Source organism: Macrotis lagotis, chromosome X (genome assembly GCF_037893015.1).
Source record: "Macrotis lagotis isolate mMagLag1 chromosome X, bilby.v1.9.chrom.fasta, whole genome shotgun sequence".
Taxonomy (NCBI): domain Eukaryota; kingdom Metazoa; phylum Chordata; class Mammalia; order Peramelemorphia; family Peramelidae; genus Macrotis; species Macrotis lagotis.
The window spans coordinates 332,453,660-332,478,086 of NC_133666.1; positions in this window are offsets into that span (position 1 = coordinate 332,453,660).

Consider the following 24,427-nt stretch of genomic DNA (forward strand, 5'->3'; position numbering starts at 1 on the left):
GTTCTGAACACATTCAGATCCTAATCACAGTCTAGGCCCCCCCCATAAACAGTAGCCCCCCCCACCTCAGCCCTGTGGCAGAGGGGGGCACATATGGTCATTCACAGACCAGGAGGGAGGACAGAGCCTCACATACTGAGACCCTTGTGGGAGTGTCCCAAAAGCTCAGGAAGCACCCCCAAAACAGTCTTAGACTGGGAAAATGAGCAAGCAGAGAAACAAGAGGAACACCATTGAGAAATATTTTGCATATGATCCCAAGAAGAATCAAAACACACAGTCTGAAGATGAGGAAGCACAAGCTCCTGCATCTAAAGACTCCAAGAAAAACAGAAATTGGGCTCAGGCTATGACAGAGCTCAAAAAAGACTTTGAAAATCAAATGAGGGTGTTAGAAGAAAAACTGGGGAAAGAAATGAGAGAGATGCAGGAAAAACATCAAAATGAAGTCAGCAGCTTAGTCAAGGAAATCTAAAAAAATGCTGAAGAAAATAGCATGCTAAAAACCAGCTTATGTCAAATGGATAAAACAGTTAAAAAAGTTATTGAGGAGAAGAATGCTTTAAAAAAGTAAAATTGGCCAGATGGAAAAAGAGATAAGAAAGCTCTTTGAGGAAAACAAATCCTTCAGACAAAGGGAGATTGATGAATATATGAGAAATCAGGACTCAATACTTCAAAACCAAAAGAAGGAAAAATTAGAAGGAAATGTGAAACATCTCACTGAAAAAAAAAAACAACTGATATGGAAAACAGATTTAGGAAAGATAATTTTAAAATTATTGGAATCCCTGAAAGTCATGATCAGGAAAAGAGCCTTGACATCATTTTCAAAGAATTACTACAGGAAAATTGCCCTGATATCCTAGAAGCAGAGGGCAAAATAGAAATGGAGAGAATCCACCAATCTGGAGAAAGAGATCCCAAAAAACCAACCCCTAGGAATATTATAGCCAAGTTCCAGAACTCCCAAGTCAAAGAGAAAATATTACAAGCAGCCAGAAGGACACAATTCAAATATCGTGGAGCTGTAGTCAGGATCACACAGGACTTAGCAGCAACTATATTAAAAGCTCGAAGGGCTTGGAATATAATATACTGGAAGGCAAAAGAGCTTGGAATACAACTGAGAATCAACTATCCGGCAAAAATGAATGTCCTCTTCCATGGAAAATTATGGATTTTCAATGAACCAGGGGAATTTCAAATGTTCCTGTTGGAATGGCCAGAGCTGAACAGAAGGTTTGATCTTCAGATACAGGACTCAGGTGAAGCATAGAGATTGGAGGAGAAGGAAAATATGAAGAACTTAATGATGATGAACTGTATGTATTCCTGCATAGAAAAATGACACTGATAATACTCATATGAACCTTCTCAGTTAATAGAGCAGGTAGAAGGAGCTTTTATAGTTGAAGCACAGGAGAAAGCTGAATTTGAAGATAAAATATGGTGTAAAAATGGAGTCAATAGAAAAAAAAGGGGGAAACGTAATGGGAGAAAGAAAAAGGAGAGGGGGAATAGGCCAAGATATTTCATATAATAAGATTTTTTTTATTACAATGAACTATTTCAATGATATGGAAGGGGGGAAGGCAAGGGGGAATGAGGGAATCTTCGCTCTCATCAGAGGTGGCTAGGAGAGGAAACAGCATATATACTCAATGGGGTATAGGCATCTGGAGTAAGAAGGAGGGGGGGACAGGGGGAAGGGGGGGATGTGAGTGATGGAGGAGAGGATGGGCCATGGGGGGGGAGTAGTCAGATATAACACATTTTCTCTTTTACTTCTTGCAAGGGGCTGGGATAGGATGGCCTATCCGGGACCATAGGGCCAGGTGGATGCTGGGCCTAAGGGGTGGTAGGGGCTCTCAGGGGCCTCTTGGCTCCAGGGCCAGGGATCTGTTTGCTGTGCCACTCAGCTACCCTACAGCAGAGTTAGAGTGGAAAGAGAGAGAAAATATAGTACATGGTAGTGGAGAAATACGAAAGGAGGGAGTTGCGATCAGCAATGGCCATGGTAGAAAAATATGGAAGTAACTTTTGTCATGGTCTTATCATAAAGAATGTGATCCACCCACAACAGAGAGTTGGTGTTGGAACAAAGACTGAAGCACATTTTTTATTATTATTATTTGGGGGGGGGCGTGCAGGACAAATGGGGCTGGGTGGCCTGCCTGGGGCCGCATAGCAGGGTGATCTTTGGGTGTCTGAGGCCAGATTTGGACCCAGGTGCTCCTGGCTCAAGGGCCAATGCTCTTTCTGCCACCCAGCCACCCCTATTATTATTACTATTTTATTTTATTTTGGTCTTTTTTTTTTTTCTTTTTTTTTGGTTTTTGCATGGCAGTGGGGTTGGGGTGGCTTGCATGTCACATGACTGGGTGATTGCTGGGTGTATGGGGCCGGATATGGGCTCAGGTGCTCCTGGCTCCAGGACTAGTGCTCCATCCATTGCACCACCTGTCCATACCTACAATTATTACTATTATTTTTTTAATTTTAATTTTTTTCACTTCCCTTTACTTTATCGCTCAAGCAAATCTATTTTTTGGAGGGGACGGGGTATTTTGTTTATTCTTAAACAAGAATATTTTATTAATGTATAAAAAATAATTTGTACAAAATGAGAATAAACAAATATTAAATATAAAAAAAAAAGAGTTTGAGCTCCAAATTTTTCTATCTTTCTACTTTCTTCTTCCTTCCCCAGATAGCAAAGAATCTGATACAGGCTCATGTCAAACATATTTCCATATTAGTCATATTATGAAAGAAGAATCAAAACAAAAGGGAAAAACATGAGAAAGAAAAAAATAAAAATAGCATGCTTCAATCAAATGAGGTTAAATATTAAAAGGAGATAGGCTTTCAGTTAACCAAACATTACAGATGAAATGGTCCTGAGTCCAAATAACAAAAATTAACAAAAGGAGATCAAAAATTTTTTAAATTCCCATTATAATATAGGGGCAGTTAGGTGGTGCAATGATTAGAGCACTAGCCATAGAATCAGGAGGCCCTAAATTCAAATCCTGCTTCAGACAATTAACACTTATCTAGTTGTGTGACCTTGGGAAAGTCACTCAACCCCAATGCTTTAAATTAATAAAATTTAATAAATAAATCAATAAAAAATAAAAATTCCAATTATCGTTTTAACTCCATAAACATAATTCTCCCTCACTAGGTATCATCTGGTGTCCTCCCCTGCCCCAATCTTTTCAATTTCTTTTTGTGTATTATCTTCCACTATTAGATTATAAAATCCTGGAGGGCAGGGGCTTTCTTTCTTTTTTTCTTATTTTTATTCCCAGCACTTTACACAAAGCCTTGGACATTGTTGTTGAGTGATTTTATCAGTCATGTGCAACTTCTAGTCATCCCATTTGAGGTCTCCTTGACAAAGATGCTGGAGTGCTTTGCCATTTTTTTTCTTCCAACTCATTTTATAGATGAGGAACTGAGGTAAACAATATTAAGAGACTTGCCCAAGGTAACACTGCTAATTCTCCCTTTCTGAGAGTGTTTTAGACCAGATTTGAACTCACAAAGAGTCTTCCTGACTCCAGGACTATATCATTCAATCCACCACACCACTTAGCTACCCTGGCAAATAGTAGGTACTTAATAAATGGTTATTGACCGACAGATTGGAAAATAGCTAAGAAAATTCTAGGATTGAAGTATAATAGAACATTATTATGCCTTAAGAAATGATATATATGAGTAATTAAGAAAAATGGGAAATTTGAATGAAATGATGCAGAGGGAAGAGCAATATAAACAATGACAATAGTAACAAAGTAAGAAAAAATACTAAAATAAAGTCTGAGCATAATTTAAATACAAGGCTAGTTGGAAGAGATTAGATCTAAGGGAGAGAAGCACACAAGATTCCAGTTAACTTTTAAGCTTGGGTTTTTAGGATAGAAAAATAACTGAAAACAGATTTGAGCATCCATAGGTACACTTTCTACTTCTTGCATGGTATGAACTGGGAGGCAGGCCTTGAGAAGGAGACATTTGCCATGATTCCATATGTGCAGATTCTTCAAAAGCAAATGGCTTTGATGGCTGCCAATATGGCGGAAAGAAGATAGGCACAGTTCTAAAGTCTCCTGATTTTTTCTCAGAAATAATATGAAACAAACCTCTTAACAGAAAACTGATTGACAAAACACAGAAAGAAAAGCCAGGAGAAGAACATCTATCTCAGAATCTGTCTTCCAGGATATGTCTTCCAAGATCGTTGATGAGTCCAGGTGTAGAGGGCAGACTCTACCAGGAGCATAGGCCTGTGAGACCTTGGGAGCCTGAATTAACTACAGATTAGCCGGATTAGTGGCAGGGCTGGAGACCAGGAGCCTGAGTGTCTGAGAACCTGAACTGACTTGATCAGTGGAGGGGCTAGAGCATGGTTGACTGTGGGGGTAGGGGACACCTAGAGAGCAGAGGCATTGGTACTGGCGCTGACCATCTGGAGCTTGCCAGCAGGGCTAGATGGAGAGTTCTGGTGTGGGAGAGCTGCAGATATCATCCCTGGGCTCCTCTGGTCAGGAAGAAGTCAGAGTCCACACCTCCATTTCAGTTGAAGCCTCTTCCCAGAACAAACACAATTACAGACTACATCTGCCCCAGGCTAAGGTCAAGCTGCAGAACCACCTCAGCTGAAAATGGGGAGAATGATCACCTCACTCCAGGGTATAGTCCACTATTGATCAAAGACAAAAGTATTTAACAGCTTCAATCACTCCCTCCAGGCCTAGGGAAGAGGGCCTCAATAAAGGTCACTCCAGAGAAAGCAACCAACATCCCCTACTGGTTGGAGATATTACACTCAGTGAGCAAAACCTCTAGCACCACTACTGGCCAACTGGAGATATTACATTCAGTGAGTAAATCCTCTAGGGATCCCAACACCAAACCTCTGTGAACTATCCCCTCTCCAACACAAGGTCTTAGGAGAATGAAGAAAGGCCAGCGCAAAGGAGGGTCCATAGAAAAATTCTTGGAAAGAAAAGACACTAACTCAGCAAGACCTAGAATCTCTGAGGAGACTATGACCTGCTCTCCAGCACAGAAAGACTTCCTTGAAGAAATGAGGAAGGAGTTTAAAAATCAATTGGAAAACTTGAGAGAGGAAATTAACAGCTTGCAAAAAGAAAACAATTCTCTCAAAACCTCAATTGGTTGAATGGATAACTCTTACAAAAATAGAATTAGCCAATTGGAAAAGTAGTTAGAAAAGGTAAATAAAGAAAATTCTTCCCTAAAAAAAATGGAGTCTGTGGAAACTAATGACTTTATGAGACAGCAAGAATCTGTCCAAAAAATTGAAAAAAATAGAATAAAATGTAAAATACCTCATTAGCAAAACCACTGACCTTGAGAATAGATTAAGAAGGGACAACCTTAGAATTATTTGTCTTCCTGAAAACATTGAAGAGGAAAAAAAAAAGCCTGTACTTAATATTATAGGATTTAGTGATAGAAAATTGCCCTGATATCATGGAACCAGAGGGCAAAATAGTTATTGAAAAAAATACATCGATCCCCTCTGGAAAGAGACCATAAAATGAAAACACCGGGGAATGTTGTGGTCAAATTCTAGAACTATAAAATGAAAGAGAAAATCCTGCAAGCAGCCAGAAACAAAAAAATTTAAATACCAAGGAGCCACAGTAAGGATTATGCAGGACTAGGCTGTATCAACATTAAGGAATCAAAGGGCCTGGAATGATATATTCCAAAGAGCAAGGAAGCTAGGAATGCAGACAAGAATCCACTATCTAGCAAAGCTGAGCCCTCTCTTTCAGGGGAAAAGATGGACATTTAACGAAATGGAAGAATTACAACAATTCCTGATGAAAAGACCAGAGCTAAATAGAAAATCTGAACATCAAACAGGAGGTTCAAGAGACACATGGAAAAGGTAAAAAAAAAAGGGGGGGTAAAGAAAAAAAACTGCTATCCAATAAGATGAAACTGGCTGTGTCTCAGCATGGGGAAAAGATTGTCATAACTCTTGAGAACTGCAAATCTAACAGAGAGAATATACCTGCCAGAAGTGATGGACACTCATGACCTATCCATGAGACTGATATCCAATGGGATGAAACTGGCTATAACCCTACTTTGGAGAAAGACTCTAAAACTCTCAAGAATTGTAACTCTATTAGAGAGAATATACTTAGCCAGAAGTGATGGATACTTAGGATTTCCTATAACTCAGAAAGAATGATTTAAAAACAGTTCCTCCTTAAGAAATGGGGATGGGAAGGAGACAGGAGGAGGGAGGGGATTGAATGGGGTAAATCCTGTTACATTAAGAGATACAAAAGAACTATAGTAATAGAGGAGATGAGAAACACCTGAATCTTTCTCTCATCAGACTTGGCTTAAAATTAACTTACACACATACTCAGTTAATTTAAAAAACATCTTACCTTTCAAGTATTAAAAGGAGAAAAAGGGGAGGGGGACAGAGACTGGGAGGGGGGGAGAAAAAAGGGGAACTAACAGAAGGAAGGGAAGGAAAAGGGGAAAAGGGAAAGGGGAAAGAAAGGGGAGGATGGATATAGGAGAGCAAACACACTGAAGGTGTCAGTATTCAGAAACAAAATACTGGAAAATATGGATAAAGGAAAAAAAGGAAAATACAGACAGAAGGAAGATAGCATGGAGGGCAATAAAGATTTAGTAATTATAACTTTGAATGTGAATGGAATGTACTCTCCCTAAAATGTAAGCAAATAGAAGACTGTATTAAAAACCAGAATCCTACAATTTGCTGCTTACAAAAAACTCATTTGAAGCAGAGAGATACATATACAGTAAAGGTAAAAGGTTGGAGCAAAGGTTCAGCTGAAATGAAAAAAAAGCAGTGGTAATGGGGGGGAAATTGTAAAACTCAAAATAAATGAAATCTTTCTTAAAAAAAATCAGTGGTAGCAATCCTTATCTCAGACAAAGCAGCTACAAAAATAGATAGTGTTAAAAGAGATAAGGAAGGAAACTATATCCTCCTAAAAGTGATTTCAATATTGAATATTTATGCACCCAATGGGATAGCATCCATATTCTTAGAGGAGAAGGTGAAAGAAGTACAGGAAAAAATAGACAGCAAAACTTTACTAGTGGGAGACCTCAACCTCCTGCTCTAAGATTTAGATAAATCAAATCATAAAATAAAAAATAAAGAAGTTAAGGAGGTAAATAGATTGTTAAAAAAAAACCTAGATATGATAGACTTATGGAGGAAGCTGAGTGGGGATAGAAAGGAATATTCCTTTTTTCTGCAGTACATGGAACTTACACAAAAATTGACCATGTACTAGGGCTTAAAAACCTAATAATCAATTGCAAAAAAGCAGAAATAGTGAATATGTCTTTTTCAAATCTTAATGCAATAAAAATCATATGCAGTATTGGGCCAGGGAGATATAGAACCAAAACTAATTGGAAACTGAATAACTTCATTTTAAAGAATGAGTGGATCAAACAACAAATTATAGAAAGAATTAATTAATTCATCCTAGATAATGACAATAATGAAACAACATACCAAAACCTATGGGATTCACACAAAGTAGCTATCAGGGGATATATTATATCTTTAAATGCTTACATGAATAAATTAGAGAAAGAGGAAATTGATGAATTAAATATGCAACTAAAAAAATTAGAGAAACAACAAATTAAAACACCCCAATTAAATACCAAATTAGAAATTCTAAAAATTTAAGAACTTAATAAAATCGAAAGCAAAAAACTATTGAATTAATAAATAAAACCAAAAGTTGGTTTTGTGAAAAAAAATCAAGGAAATTGATAAACCTCTGGTCAATTTGATTTAAAAAAAAGAAAGAAGAAAATCAAATTGCTAGTATCATAAATGAAAAAGGTGAACTCACCACCAATGAGGAGGAAATTAAAGTAATAATTCAGAATTATTTTACTCAACTCTTAAATTGCCAATAAATTTGACAATCTAAGTGAAATGGGTGAATATTTACAAAAAATGTAAGTGGCCCAGGTTAAATGAAGAGGAGATTAAATACCTAAACAACCCTATCTCAGAAAAAGAAATTCCACAAGCCATCATTGAACTCCCTAAGAAAAAATCTCCAGGGACTGATGGATTCACAAGTGAATTCTACCAAACATTTAAGGAACAATTGGTTCCAATTCTATATAAACTCTTTGCAAAAATAGAGAAAGATGGAACTCTGCCTAACTCTATGACACCAAAATGGTGCTGATACCTAAACTAGGAAGCATTAAAACAGAGAAAGAAAATTATAGACTTATCTCCCTGATAAATATAGATGCAAAAATATTATCTTAGCAAAATGATTACAAGAAGTTTTCACTAGGATAATACATTATGACCAAGTAGGATTTATCCCAGTAATGCAAGGTTGGTTTAATATTAGGAAAACTGTTAGTATAATTGATTATATCAACAACAAACCTATCAGAAATCATATTATTATATCAATAGATGCTGAAAATGTTTTTGACAAAATACAGCACCAATTCCTACTAAAAACACTACAGAGTGTAGGAATAAATGGACTGTTCCTTAGAATAATAAGTATCTATCTGAAACCATCAACAAGAATTATATTCCAAGGGGGAGAGGCTATAGGCATTCCCAATAAGATCAGGGGTGAAACAAGGATGTCCATTATGACCACTACTATTCAATATTGTTTTAGAAATGTTAGCTTTAGCAATAAGAGAAGAAAAAGAAATTGAAGGAATTAGAATGGAGAAAGAAGAGACAAAACTCTCACTCTTTGCAGATGATGTGATAGTATACCTGAAGAATTCTAAATCATCCTAAAATCCTAAATCATCTAAAAACCTACTGGAAACAATTAACAACTTTAGCAAAGTTGCGGGATATAAAATAAACCCTCATAAATCCTCAACTTTTCTATATGTGACTAGCAAGATAAAGCAGGAAGAGCTAGAAAGAGAAATCCCATCCAAAGTAACCTCAGACAATATAAAATACCTGGGAGTCTATTTGCCAAGGAAGACTCAAAAACTTTTTGAAAGCAATTACAAAACACTTCTCACACAAATAAAATCACATTCAGATAATTGAGCAAACATCAACTGTTCATGGATAGGTCAAGCTAATATAATAAACATGACAATTCTACCAAAACTAAACTACATGTTTAGAGTCCTACCATGCAAAATTCCAAAAAATTACTTTAATGAGTTAGAAAAAGTTGTAAATGAATTCATATGGTGAAATAAAAAGTCAATAATTTCCAGGGATTCAATGAAAAAAAGTTCAAAAGAAGGTGGCTTAGCCCTACAAGGTCTAAAGCATCATTCATCAAAACTGTCTGGTATTGACTAAGAAATAGAGTGGTGGACCAGTGGAATAGACTAGGTGCAATAACAGGAAACGATTATAGTAATCTGCTGTTTGATAAACCCAAAGAGTCCAGCTATTGGGATAAAAATCTCTCTTTGATAAAAACTGTTGGGAAAATTGGAAGTTAGTATGGAAGAAACTTAGATTAGACAAACACCTCACACCCTACACCAAGAAAAAAATCAAAGTGGATACAGGATTTAGATGTAAAAAAATTATTATAAACAAATTAGAAGATCAAGGAGTAGTTTACCTGTCAGATCAATAGAAAAGGAAGCAGTTTATGACTAAGGAAGAGATGGAGCACATCACTAAAAACAAACTAGATGATTTTGATTACATTAAATTAAAAAGCTTTTGCAAGACAAAACCACCATAACCAAGATCAAAAGAAATGTAGTAAACTTGGAAACAATCTTTACAGCTAGTCTTTCTGACAAAGGACTCATTTTCTAAAATATACAGAGAAGGCGTGGCTAGGTGGTGTTCTGGATAAAGCACTGGCCTTGGAGTCAGGAGTACCTGAGTTCAAATATGGTCTCAGACACTTAATAATTACCTAGCTGTGTGGCCTTGGGCAAGCCACTTAACCCCATTTGCCCTGCAAAAACCTAAAAAAAATACATAAATAAAATAAAATATACAGAGAACTCAAATTTTTAAAAAAAAGCCATTCCCCAATTAACAAATGGTCAAAGGATATGCAAAGACAATTAACAGATGAAGAGATCAAAGTGATCCATGGTCATATGAAAAATTGCTTTCAATCATCACTTATTAGAGAAATGCAAATTTAAGCCTTCTCTGAGGTACCACTTCACACCTCTCAGACTGGCCATTATGATCAGAAAGGTCAATGATCAATGTTGGAAGGGTTGTGGGAAATCTGGAACACTAATACATTGTTGGTGGAGCTGTGAACTCATCCAGCCCTTCTGGAGAGCAATTTGGAATTATGCCCAAAGGGCAACAAAAATGTGCATACCCTTTGATCCAGCAATACCACTACTGGGTCTCTACCCTGAAGAGATTATGAAAAATGGTAAAAACATCACTTGAACAAAAATATTCATTGTAGCCCTATTTGTAGTGGCAAAGAATTAGAAATTAAGTGAATGTCTTTCAATTGGGGAATGGCTTAACAAACTGTGGTATATGTATGTCATGGAACACTACTGTTCTATTAGAAATCAAGAGAGATGGGAATTCAGGGAAGCCTGGAAGGATTTGTATGAACTGATGCTGAGAAAGAAGAGCAGAAGCAGAAAAACATAGTACATCCTAACAGCAACATGGGGGTGATGACCAATTTGATGAGCTTGCTCATTCCATCAGTGCAACAATCAGAGACAATTTTGAACTATCTGAGATTGGAGAATGTTATCTGTATCCAGAGAAAGAATTGTGGAGTTTGAAGAAAATTTAAAAAAACAACATTATCTTATTTTGTAATTTTTCTATCTCTTATACTCTATTTTTTTCCTTAAGGATATGATATCTCTGTCATCACATTCAACTTAGATCAATGTATACCACAGAAACAACATAAAAACCAACAGACAGGGGTGGCTAGGTGGCGCAATGGATAGAGCACCGGCCCTGGAGTCAGGAGTTACCTGAGTTCAAATCCAGCCCCAGACACTTAATAATTACCTAGCTATGTGGCCTTGGGCAAGTCACTTAACCCCATTGCCTTGCCAAAAAAAAAAAACCAACAGACTGCCTTCTGTTGGGGGTTGGGGGGAGGGAAGCAAGATTAGGAGACTAATTGTAAAACTCAAAATAAACAAAATCTTTCTAAGAATAAAAAAAATCCTTTATATCAAGCTTCATAAAATTTCTTTAAAAGGAATTCCTGGGGCAACAAGGTGCAGTGTATAGAGCACTGGCCCCTGAGTCAGGAGGACCTGAATTCAAATCCAGCCTCAGACACTTAATAATTACCTAGCTTTGTGACCTTGGGCAAGTCACTTAACCCAATTGCCTTGCAAAAAAAAAAGGAATTCCTTTTAAAAAGAGTTCAAGTTTTCAGTTCTTAGTTCTAGTGCCCAGGTCTTGGTTTTCTGATCTTATCACTATGCCTATTTTTGGACCGATTTACCTATCAGAAATGAGGGCCCTGGGGGCTGCTAGGTGGTACAGTGGCTAGAGCACTAGCCCTGGAGTCAGGAGTACCTGAGTTCAAATCTGGCCTCAGACACTTAATAATTATCTAGCTGTGTGGCTTTGGACAAGTCACTTAACCCCATTGCCTTGCAAAAACCTTAAAAAAAGAGAGAGAAATGAGGGCCCTGGAAATTCAAAGGTACTATTTGATTACTAACATCTATTCTGTATGAAATCATAAAAGTTTAGAATCATGACTTTAACTATAACTTGATTAACAGAAGTAAGGCAAGATGGGATGAATTTTCTCATTTCAAAATGGAATAAGGAATTACCCAAGAAAGAGGGTAATGGAGTAGGCAGAGGCAATACAGCTAGATTATGTCAGATAAAGACTTTCTGTTATCTCTACTTTTATGCATAACATTTGCATAATCTGCTTTTCATTTTTAACCTAAAGGGCATCAAAAATGTGCATACCTTTTGACCCAGCAATACCACTACTGGGTCTATACCCTGAAGAGATGATGAAAAAGGGTAAAAAAACATCACTTGTACAAAAATATTCATAGCAGCTCTGTTTGTGGTAGCAAAGAATTGGAAATTAAGTAAATGTCCTTCAACTGGGGAATGGCTTAACTATATATTTAGGAGAACAGATAATAAAATCAATTTAAGATCTATGTTTGATTTAGCAATGGGATGTCTATTTTTGTAACTCAGTAGAGATTTATGCCGAACAGAGATTTAGTAGCTATGGACTTTAATTTTAAAAGAAATTTGTATTTTAAACTAAAGTATATTTATTTAGTCTCTTAGACTAAAGTTCAGTAAATGTGAATGTGGAGTGATGGAAAAACCACTGAAATAAGCGGCTGGATTTTAGTCCTAACAAATCCATTAAATAATTACCTGGGTGATTTTTAGAAACATCATTTTATAATCACAGAATTCCTGAGAAAGAAGAGACATCAGAAGCTTCCTTGTCTAACCCATTCCAACCTATTTATGGCCCTTTGCAATATCACCAACAGTAGTCAGTAAACATGTATTAAGCACCTATTATGTGCCAGTCACTGTACAAAGTGCTGACAACAAAAAAGAAAATGAAAGACAGTTCCTGCTCTCTAAAAACTTATAATTTAATGGAGGAAAATACAAAAAAAAAACGACATTGAAAGGGAAGGGGTACCCAGTGGGGGTATATGACATTTATTGAAATGAAACAAAATGGTTAATAGTAGAATAAATTAGTAGTCCATCAGCTTTTGCTTGAAGATCTCAAATGATAATCTACTACTTCCAGAGGCAGTCCACTTCACCTTTGTATAGCTCTAATAACTAGGAAACACTTCTTTATATCAAGTCTAAATCTGTCTCTCTGCTCCAGGTTCTGCCCTCTGTGGGCTAAAAGACACCAGATTAATCTCTTTTCCACATTTCTCTCATTTGACCTTCGGAAAGTTACTACCTCTATCTCTGGACTTCAGTTTTCTTATCTATAAAAAGAAGAAGTTGGATTAGTCCCAACTGAAATATATTGTGAAAATTTTAACAGTAACAAGGTTACTTGGCTAGTCCTGTGAAAGAATTCTATGGAAGAAAACAGAGTACAGTGAAAATATCAGAGGTTGTGACAAGTCATTATTCTGGTGATTTGGAAAGAAGAAATAATGAACCAGTGAGCAATTGCTCATTGTTAGAGATCTTTCTTCTTGACTTTGTAAGGCCAGTAGTATAAGTATCATTGTCATTTAACAAATGAGAAAATTGTGGCACAGCAAGAATCAATCAGGTAGTCTCAAATCCAAAACTCAAATCCAGATCTTTGAATTTCAAGGTCAGCGTTCCTTCCTTTGCACCATACCCCAATTATGCTTCTTATCTCTATCCATATCATGGTCCATGCTACAAATTTCTTTTAAAATTAAAGTCCATAAATACTAAATCTCTATTCGGCATAAATCTCTACTGAGTTACAAAAATATAGACATCCCATTGCTAAATCAAACATAGATCTTAAATTGATTTTATTATCTGTTCTCCTAAATCCTTTTGACTTCACCATTTGTGCTTGAAGCAAGATCATTCACCTCTTCTGCCATATTTGAAATGTGATATTGCTGTTGACGCTTCTTTCCCCTTCATATCACATATCTTGTCAATTCTACCTCTACATGTTTCTTTTATCTCTGCCTCTTCTCCATACTCATGGCCACCAAACTAGTACAAGTTTTTATTATTACCATCTGATAATGGCACTCATTTCCTAATGTCATCACATTATAATCTACATTCTTAATTCATCCATCAGACTGTGTCAAAAACGTCCTTTCACTTATATACACCCACCACACATATGTGTGTATGAATGATCAGTTTGTGTTTTACTAAAAAATCTTCAGTGATGCTATATTGCTTACTAAATACAATTCAAGTTCCACTACCTAATATAAAAATCCCTTCACAGTATAGTTCCACCTTGTCATTGTAGCACTAAATCACAAATTCATATCTTTAGTCAAACTATTCCTCATGACTTAAATGTTCTCCATTCCATCCTTCACTTATTGGATTACTACCCATTCTTTAAAGTTCAACTTAAATGCTACTTCTTCCATGAAGTATCATTCCTTGATCTTCTTGTTTGGTAATAAACATCTTTTCAGAGATCACATAGCACCTTTATTATAATCTCTCTAATGCATTTACAATGTAATACATAAGATGTCATGCTAGTGGGCTTTTTTATGCCCCTGGTAGCCTGAAACTTCCTCAATGGCAGACATTTTTCATATCTACATTTCATTTCTGCTCTGATGCCTAGAACAAGGTTAACATATAATAAACACATGATAAATACTTTTTAAGAGTTAGAGAGGCAGTTAGGTGATTCAGTAGATGAAGTACCAGCCTTGGAGTCATGAGGACCTGAGTTCAAATCTGACCTCATACCTTATTAGTTGTGTGACCCTAGACAACTCATTTAATTCTGAGACCTTCATAAAAGACCTACTCCAAGTTGTCATCATGATATAGAGCTGACCCTGTCATCAAAAATTATGCCAGTGAAGAATAAACTCTGATAGATTCTAAAAGTCTGAAAATACTTAATGGTCTGACCCATGAACTAGATCTGTGAATTAATTCAGCAAAATACATAGAGTCTCATGGTCACTGAATGATTACTCCTTTGAATATAACAATCTATAGAATAAAGAAAAATACATAATAGCCTTAAATCCTGAAAATTTCTGCAATGACACAGACAAGATAACAGAAAAGAAGACAGAGATAACAACAGATTTTTAGATCATCTATAAACATTAACTCTACTGCTGATATTCTAAATATGAGGCTCTGGACCAACTGGTTATATATGATTTGAGGTATCAAATATCAATTTTGAGATTCTCTCCATAAATAAAACCAGGAGATTCTTTATTTTTCCAGGCTGCACACAAAGAAGTTGCAGGAGGATGGATGGTTCATAGATTCTTCTTTAAGAAATAATAAAAAGGGAGTAGCTAGGTGGTACAGTGGATAGAGCATTAACCCTGGAGTCAGGAGAACCTGAGTTCAAATTCAGTCCCAGACACTTAATTCTTAGCTGTGTGAGTTTGGGCAAGTCACTTAATCCCATTGGCTTGCAAAAAGAAAAAAAATTTTAAAAAGAAATAAAAGGAGTTGGTAGGATTTATTTTCTCAGTCATCTTAAAGGCAACAAGAAACATTCCATGGGACCTTTGATCCCCATGTGTTAATGAAGAAAAAGTTCATTCACAAGTATTAGTAAACTAATAAGATAATTGAAACTTATGAACCAGCATCTGCTGCAGAAGCTAAAGAGATAAAGAACTTCTATACAAATCTTGGAGACCTTAAAAGTCAAGCCAGTGTATATGCTAATACTTAATGACTTCTAGGTGAAGGTAGACCCAAGGAAAAATGATGAAATATATGTTTTAAAAGGATAAAAATAGTTGTCAAAAGACTTATGGGGGCAGCTAGGTGGTGCAGTGGATAAAGCACTGGCCCTGGAGTCAGGAGTACCTGAGTTCAAATCCGGTCTCAGACACTTAATAATTACCTAGCTGTGTGGCCTTGGGCAAGCCACTTAACTCCATTTGCCTTGCCAAAATCTAAAAGAAAAAGAAAGAAAAAAAGAAGACTTATAAACTAAAACTATTTGCAACCTTGTAAAAGAATGACCCAAATATTTAATTATAAGAGAAATGCAACTCAAGCAACTCTTAAATTTTACCTCATCGATTGTGAATTGGTAAAGATTATAAAAGTTGAAAATCGTTCATTTTGGGCAGCTAGGTGTACAATGGAAAAAGTTATAGATTTAGAGCAGGGAAGACACTTCATTATGAGTTCATACTAACTGTGTTATCTTGGGCAAGTTATATAACTCTCTTTGCCTCAGTTTCCTTATCTGACTCCAAAAGAAAAAAAGAAAAGTTAGTTTTGAAGAAGTATAACCTTCCCATCTTTTCCAAGGAAGAATACAAAGCCAATCAAGTTGTTATCTGACCCTGGAAAAAGTAGTGCTTTGAATGAGACCAGAAAGGGCAAACCACTCCAGTATCTTAGCAAGAAAAACCCATATGAGGTTATGAAGTGTTGAACATGCCTGAAAAATAACTGAACAGCAACAACAGTCCCTCTTTGACAGGGTTGTGGAAAGATAAGCACGCTGGTACATTGCTATTAGAATTGCAAATCAGTACAAAAATATTGGAAAGTAATTTGTAATTATGCAAATAAATTAACAAAAAAAATGCACCCTTTGATATAGAAGGTTTATACAACAAGAAGGCCATGGAAAGAAAAAAATTCTCATATACAACAAAATGTTTATAGCAGAGAAAAGAATTGGAAACAAAGTAAATGGGCATCAATTGGGAAATAACTAATAAATTGTGGAACGATTTAATGAAATACTGTTGTTATTGCTGCAACCGTTGTTGAGTCATTTCTATTGTGTCTGACTCACATGAACCCATTTTAAGATTTCTTGGCAGAGATACTAGAATGGTTTGTCATGTCCTTCTCCAGCTCATTTTACAGATAAGAAAAATGAGGCAAATGGGGTTAAGTGATTTTCCAGGGGTCATACAACTAGTAACTGTCTGAGGCTAGATTTGAATTCAGGAAAATGTATCTTCTTAACTTCAGGCCTGGCATTTTATCTACAGTGCCATCTAGAAGCTCCAATGAAACATTACTGTGCTGTAAGTAATAACAAATGTCATTAATAAAGGAAAGCATATAAATATCTACATGAACCAATATAGAGTGAAGCTGAGGCAAGAAAACAATATACACTAAAACAGAAGGAACAAAGACACACAAAAACAAAAAGTTAATGATGCAACATTTCAAAGTACAAGCATCATTCCCAATAAGAGCTATGAAACACCCCCACCATAGCTCTTGCAGGAGGAGGCCAATAGCATGGTACATTGTCATATTCTAGACACTTTTAGATATATTGATGTGTTATATTGATTTTTCCATTTTTTAAACTTTTTTGTCTTAAAAATTATATGAGATGGCTCTTCAAGAGGAGGGAAAGGAATAATGTTGAGAGAAATTATGATGGTGTTAAAATGTCAATAAAAACTTGCATTATAAAAGAAAATGTGTTATAAAATATTGATCTGGATTGAGAAATCAAAGAATCACAAAATTGTGAGTTGGAATGGATCTCAGGGGACATCTGGTCCAACACATAAAGAAGGAATCCTCACTATAGTATGCCCTATCTGGTCATTCAGCTACTGCCTGAGAAACTCCAAGGAACTGGAGCACATTCCCTCTCAAGACAGCCCCTTGCACTCTTGGATTGCTCTAATTGTTTTGAAGTTCTTTCTTTTTGGGTTTTTTTTATTGATATTTTATTTTATATTTTCAATTAAATCTTATAAAAGTTTTTCAACATTCATCAAATGCACATGCTTATTTTTAAGTTTCGAAATTTCCTTCTGCCTTTCCTTCTCATCCTTTTCCCCTCTGCAGCAAACAGTCAGGTTAATATTGTACATACACATTTGTGTTTAACATATTTACAGATTAGTGATTTTCAGTATTAGAAATTAGGAGAAAGGGAATAAAAAGAAAACTATGAGATAGGAAAGAAATATATAAGAAGAATTTTTAAAAAGTAAATTTAGGGGGAGGCTAGGTGGCTCAGTGGATAGAGCACCGGCCCTGGAGTCAGGAGTACCTGAGTTCAAATCCAACCTCAGACACTTAGTAATTACCTAGCTGTGTGGCTTTGGGCAAGCCACTTAACCCCATTGCCTTGCAAAAAAAAGGAAAAAAAAACTAAAAAAAAAAGTGAATGTAGTGTTCATTCAGGTTCTGAAGGCTTTTATGGGTTTGGTTTGGTTTGGTTTGGTTTTTCTTCCTCTAGATGGGGACAGCAATGTTCATTGTTGGTCTCCTAGAGTTGTCCTAGCTCTCTGAACTGCTGAGAGGAGATGCTTCCATCAAGGTTGTTCATCTCACAATGTTGATATTGATGTGTACATTGTTCTCTTGGTTCAGCTCCTTTTGCTCAGTATCATCCTATAATTTCTTCAATGCTTACTCTAGAGTTTGACCTTTCATGGTTTCTTATAGAACAATAATATTCCATAGTATTCATGTACCATAACTTCTTATTCCTCGATTGATGGGCATCCCCTCAATTTCTAATTCTTTGCCACTATAAAAAGAGCTGCTATGAATATTTTGGAATCTGTAGGACTTTTCACATTTTTTTATGATTTCTTCTGAATATAGGCCTAGTATTAGAATTTCTGGGTAGAAGGATGTGATCAGTTTTATTGCTCTTTGGGCATAATTCCATATTGCTCTCCAGAATAGTTTGAGCATTTCATAACTCCACTAGCAATGCATTAACATCCCTCCCACAATCCCCCCACAACCTCTCTCCAACATTGATAGTTTTCCCTTTTTGTCATCTTAGTCAATCTGATAAGTATGAGGTGACCTCAAAGTTGTTTTAATTTGCATTTCTCTAATCAGAAATTATTTGGAGCATTTTTATATGATTATATATATAGTTTTAATTTCTTCATTTGAAAACTGTCTGTTCATGTCCTTTGACGATTTATCAATTGAAGAATGACTTCTAACCTTATAAATTTGATGCAATTCTCTATATATTTTAGAAATGAGACCTTTATCAGAATGCCTAGTGTGAAAATTGTTTCTCAGTTTTCTATTTTCCTTCTAATTTTTGGCAGCATTGATTTTATTAATGGAAAACTTTTTAATTCAAAATAGTTAAAATCATACATTTTGCAATTTATGATGTACTCTATTTCTTGTTTGATCACAAATTTCTCCCCTTTTCATAGATCAGAAAAATAAGAATATTTCTTGGTCTGTGTTTTTTAGATGATTTTCTCAGGTTCTCTAAGTATACCATCATATCATCTGCAAAGAGTGAAAGTTTTGCTTCTTTGTTGTCAATTCTAATTCCTTCAATTTCTTTTTCTTCTCTCAATTTTCTGTGTCTGTTTTGGTTCTTTCTGGTTTGGGTATCAGCACCATGTTAGAGTCACAAAAGAAATTTGGCAGAATTTCTTCTTTACCTATTTTTTTAAATAGTTCATGTAGAATAGGAATTAATTGTTCCTTAAATGTTTCATAGACTTCACTTGTAAATCTATCTGAACCTAGAGACTTTTTTCTTAGGAAATTTATTGATGGTTTCTTCAATTTCTTTTTCTGAAATGGGGGTTACTTAAGTATGTTATTTCCTCTTCTATTAATCTGGGCAGTTTGTATTTTTGTAAATATTCATTCATTTCATTAAGGCTATCAAATTTATTGGCATACAGTTCCGCAAAGTAGTTCCAAATTATCTTTTTTGATTTGCTCTTCATTGGTGGTTAGTTCACCCTTTTCATTTTTGAAAAAGGTAATTTGGTTATCTTCTTTCTTTTTCTTAATCAGTTTAATCAGTTATTTTCATAAAACCAACTCTCAGTTTTATTTATTAGGCAATGCTTTTCTTGCTTTCAGTTTTATTAATCTCTTCCTTGATTTTCAGAATTTGTAATTTGGTATTTAATTGAGGATCTTTGATTTGTTCTTTTCCTAGCGTTTTTCGTTGCATACCCAATTCATTAATCTCCTCTTTCTCTATTTTATATAAGCATTTAGAGATATAAAGTTTCTCCTGAAAACTGCCTTGGTTGTAGCCCATAAATTCTGTTATGATGTCCCATTATTATCATTTTTGTGGATATAAATAAAATAAATTAATAAGAAATAAATGAACTAAATAAAAGTTATTTAGTTTCTAAATAGGTTTTGTTTTAGCTTTCCATGATCCTTTTTTACGTGTAATTTTTATTGAATCCTGGTCTGAGAAGTATGTATGTATTGTTTCTGCCTTTCTGTCTTTGATTATAAAGATTTTATGCCCTAGGTCGTTGTCAATTTTGGTATAGGTGCCATGTACTGCTGAGTAAAAGGTATATTCTTTTCTATCCCCATTGTTTCCTCCAGAGGTCTATCATATCTAAGTTTTCTAAGAATTCATTTACCTTCTTAATTTCCTTCTTATTTATTTTGTGGTTAGATTTATCTAGTTTTGAGAGAGGTTGAGGTACCCCATGATTAAAGTTTTGCTCTACATGTCTCCTTATAATTCAGTCAGCTTTTCCTCTAATAATTTGGGTGCTATACCACCCAGCACATACATGTTTAACAATGATATAGCTTCATTACCTATGGTGCCATTTTAAAAATGTAGGTTCCTTCTTTATGCCTTTTAATGAGATCAATTTTTCATTTTTCTTAATCTGAGATCAGGATAGCTATCCCTGATTTTTTCACTTCAGCTGAAACAATATATTTTGCTCCAACCTTTTACCTTTAACCTATCTCTCTGCTTCAATTGTGTTTCTTGTAAACATCTTATTGTAGGATTCTGGTTTTTAATCTATTATGCTATCCACTTCCATTTGATGGAACTGTTCATCCCATTCACATTTACAGTTAAGATTACTAATTCTGCATTTCCTTCCATGTTATTTTTCCCATTTATATTATCTCTTTCCTTATCTTTCTCACCAAAGTTTTATTCCCCTTCCCATTTAACTTTTCTTTTAAAATTTAACTTTCAGTTTATTTTCACTTAGACTTCACCTTCCCTTCTATCAATCATTTCTTCCCTTATCTTTCCCTTCCCCCCACCCCCATTCCCTGTAGAGTAGTATAGATTTTTAAACCCAAGTGGGAATGTATCTTATTCCCTTTCTGGGTCAACTCTATTGAATAGAATTTACTCGGTATTCAAATCCTCCCATCTTTCCCTCTTAAAATTATAAAACTTTGTGCTTCTTCACCTAGCATTATTTATCACTCAAGTACTAATAATCAGGTATCATCAGTCACAGCTTAATTAATTGATTGTTTGATAAACTCAAAGTACCATCACAGATAGACTGATTGTTCGTTTGGTTGTTTGATAAGAAGCATTGCCTCAAATTTACTAAGTATCCTCCCCTATTTTATCTCATTAAAAGTACACTTTTCAAGAGTTTTGAATTACATCAAATTATAATAATTTGTTACTTCACCCCCCTTTTCAAGTATCCTTCAAGGACACATAATCCTCATGAGCCAAAGTGTCATCCAAAGTCAAATCATTTCATGAACTATTTGTACCCTTCCCCCTAAGCATACTTCCTCCCATATTTCCCCCTCCCTCTCCACACAGGGTCCTTGACCATTTGTTAAAGTGCTCTAAGAACTGGGACACTCTGACAGTCTCACTTAAGAACTTTACAGTTGATTGTAAGTTATGGGGGACACTGGCTCAGGACCACTCAGTTTATGATGCCCTTATCAGAGAAATTGTTAAGCTTTGTCATCACAGCAGAATTAAAGAAGGTCAAAGGAAATTGAGACACAAGTTTAGAGTGAACACCCCTGGTTTCATCAGGGCTTTTTGTCTCAAACATAGTGATGTGACAAGACCCATATCCTCTAAGTCCAATCTCTTCAATTATATTCAGCCCTTTAATTATCTTAAGAAAAATACAATTCTTAAGAGTTATAAGTGTTATATCTTTCTTTTGGGGGTTGTATACAATTTGATGGTCTTGACAGACTTTTGCTTTGTTTTCCCCTTTTCATTTACCTTTTCATGCATCTCTTAAGTCGTATATTTGACAATTGAATTCTCTGTTCAATTCTGGTCTTTTTGTCAGGAAATTTTGGAATTCCTCTATTTTGTTGAACATCCTTCTTTTCCTCCAATAGTATATGATGAATTTTGCAGCATGATAAATTCTTGGTTGTAATCCCAGATTCTTTGCCCTCTGATATATAGTATTCCAGGTCTCCCAGTCTTCCAATACTGAAGCTGATGGTTCTGTGTGGGTCTAATTGTGTTTCCTTTGTATTTAAATTGTTTCATTTTTGTTGCTTGCAGTATTTTCTCCTTTATTTTAGAGTTCTGGAATTTGGCTATAACAGTCCTTTGGAGTTTTTATCCTGGGGGGTTGGTCTCTTTCTGGAGGGGTTCTGTGTCTTCTTTCAATGGTTATATTGTCTTCTTGTTCTAGTAGACCTGGACAATTTTCCCTGATAATTTCCTGCATGATGTTCTCCAGGTTCTTTATTTGATCTAGGATTTCTAATAGTCCAATGATTCGCAAATTATCTCTTCTGAATCTATTTTCCAAGTCATTTGTTTTTCCTAAAAGGTACTTTACATTTTCTTCATTTGTTTAGCCTTTCTATTTTGTTTGATTGATTCTTGTAATCTTGTAGATTCATTGTCCAATTCTAATTTTTAGGGTTCTATTTTCTTCAATTAAGTTTTGTGTTTCTTTTTCCAGTTGATTATTTTAATTTTAAGGAATTGACTTCTTTGGTCAATTTTTCATAATTTTGCTATATGCCTTTCATTTCTTTTTTCATTTTTCTTCTTTTCTTCCTTAGTTTCTAGATTCTTTTTTAAGCCCTTCTTTGAGCTTTTGGATATACTCTTTAGAGACTTCCCTTGTGAATAATTTTTCACTGATTTCTTCTTCAGACATGGAATTGTTATCATCTTTATCTGAAAAGGATCATATTTCCCCATGTATGACATACACCTTAATTTCAGTGCCTTAAATTTGAAAAATTTTGAAAAAAAAAGGTGTATTATGTAAAATCATTGAACTCAAGTTTTATTCATCAAGATATTTGAGGACTTTCTGCTCATAGCTTTCAGGCATCTTTTAGGCAAGTCTGGCACATGTATGCATGCTTAGTCCATTCCATTTCATGAACCAGAAGCACCAATTATGTCCTCCTTTGAAATCAGTAATTTTTTTATGAGCAATTTTTCTTGCCTCATGCTGAACTATCTTTGTGGACATAGGAATTCCAATTGCTCTTTGTGCTTCAATTTATCTCTTCAATTTCCTCTCCAAATCAGGTTATTTTGCTGCCTTACCTCTCATGGCCTTCTTCTGCCATGGAGTTTTCAGTAGGGTTTCTTTTTCCCATAGTCAGTTTTGTATTGTTTTTTCAGTTGGAGGAGGACCAAACTGACATTCAGCAGCACGATTTCCATTCACTTTTGCAAACTGGATCACTTTTAACTTTAACTTTTCTGAGTCATTTTTCGGCAGAAAGTGGCAAAATGTAACCTAATATACCAGTAATAAATGTGAAACAATGAATGCAAAGACAACAAGCATGAAAAAGTGAGAAATGCAAGTAAAAAAATCTACAACCACTATGTAAAACTTTCCCAGTTTTTAGATCCCAAATTTTTCAAAAAAAGAGTGCATCTTAGACATAGGGAAATACAGTGGTTTTCTATAGTGAGTGCTCTTTTATCTTTTTCGCTCATCTTTGTTATTTTAGCTCTATGGAGTCTGATCTCTGACTTGTCATTGGCTAAGATGTTGCCTATGCAGTCTAGCCTTGCCTTTGCAGAAGTTTATTTCCTCCTTTATGTCCAGGTTCTGCCTATGCAGTGGTTTGTTCCCAATACTGTCACATCCTGCTGGTGTGCTATCTAGCTGCCTGAAACTATGTTGTTGTCAAACTGTTGGGACCTGGATTGCACTGTGGCTTAAAAACCTCCTGTTGGGTTTCCTGCTCTCCAACCTTGCTTGTCTTTACTTCCCCTTTTTCCCCAAAGAGACAGAGCTTCACTGAAGATCCTCCATGATATCTACCATAGAAAACTTCTTTGGATCTTCTCTTTTTCCTGGTGGGATCTGTAGCTTTAATGTCAGTGTATTGGTAGGAAAAAGCTCTGAGTGTTTGTTAGCTTCACGCCACCATCTTGGTTCAATCCCAGAAGACCCAATGACATAGAATTTAAGGCCCTAAAGGTGAAGAATCTTTCATCTTCTTGGTAAAACATTCCAGGTACTCTTCAGCTTGACTTGTATACTATACTCAGTCTCATGATAGAGACTTGTGACAGAAATCTTCAAAAGAGAATAGAATTTGTTGGACACACAAGCATGGAAAGAAAAAGAAAGAAGAAAGAAAAGGAAAGAAAGAAAGAGGGAGAGAAGGAGGGAGGGAGGGAGGGAGGAATGAAGGAAGGAAGGAAGGAAGGAAGGAAGGAAGGAAGGAAGGAAGGAAGGAAGGGAGGGAGGGAGGGAGGAAGGGAGGGAGAGAAGGAAGGAGGGAAGGAAAGGAAGAGGGAGGGAAGGAAGTAAGAGGGAAGGAAGAAAGGAAAGGAGGAAGGAGGGAGGAAAGAAGGAAGGCTGGAAGGGAGGGAGAAAAGGAGGAAGGGAGGAAAGGAGGAAGGAAGGAAGGAAGGAAGGAAGGAAGGAAGGAAGGAAGGAAGGAAGGAAGGGAGGAAGGAAGAGAGGAGGGAGGGAGAGAAGAAAGGAGGGAAGGGAGAGATAAGAAAGGAAGGAAGGGGAGAAA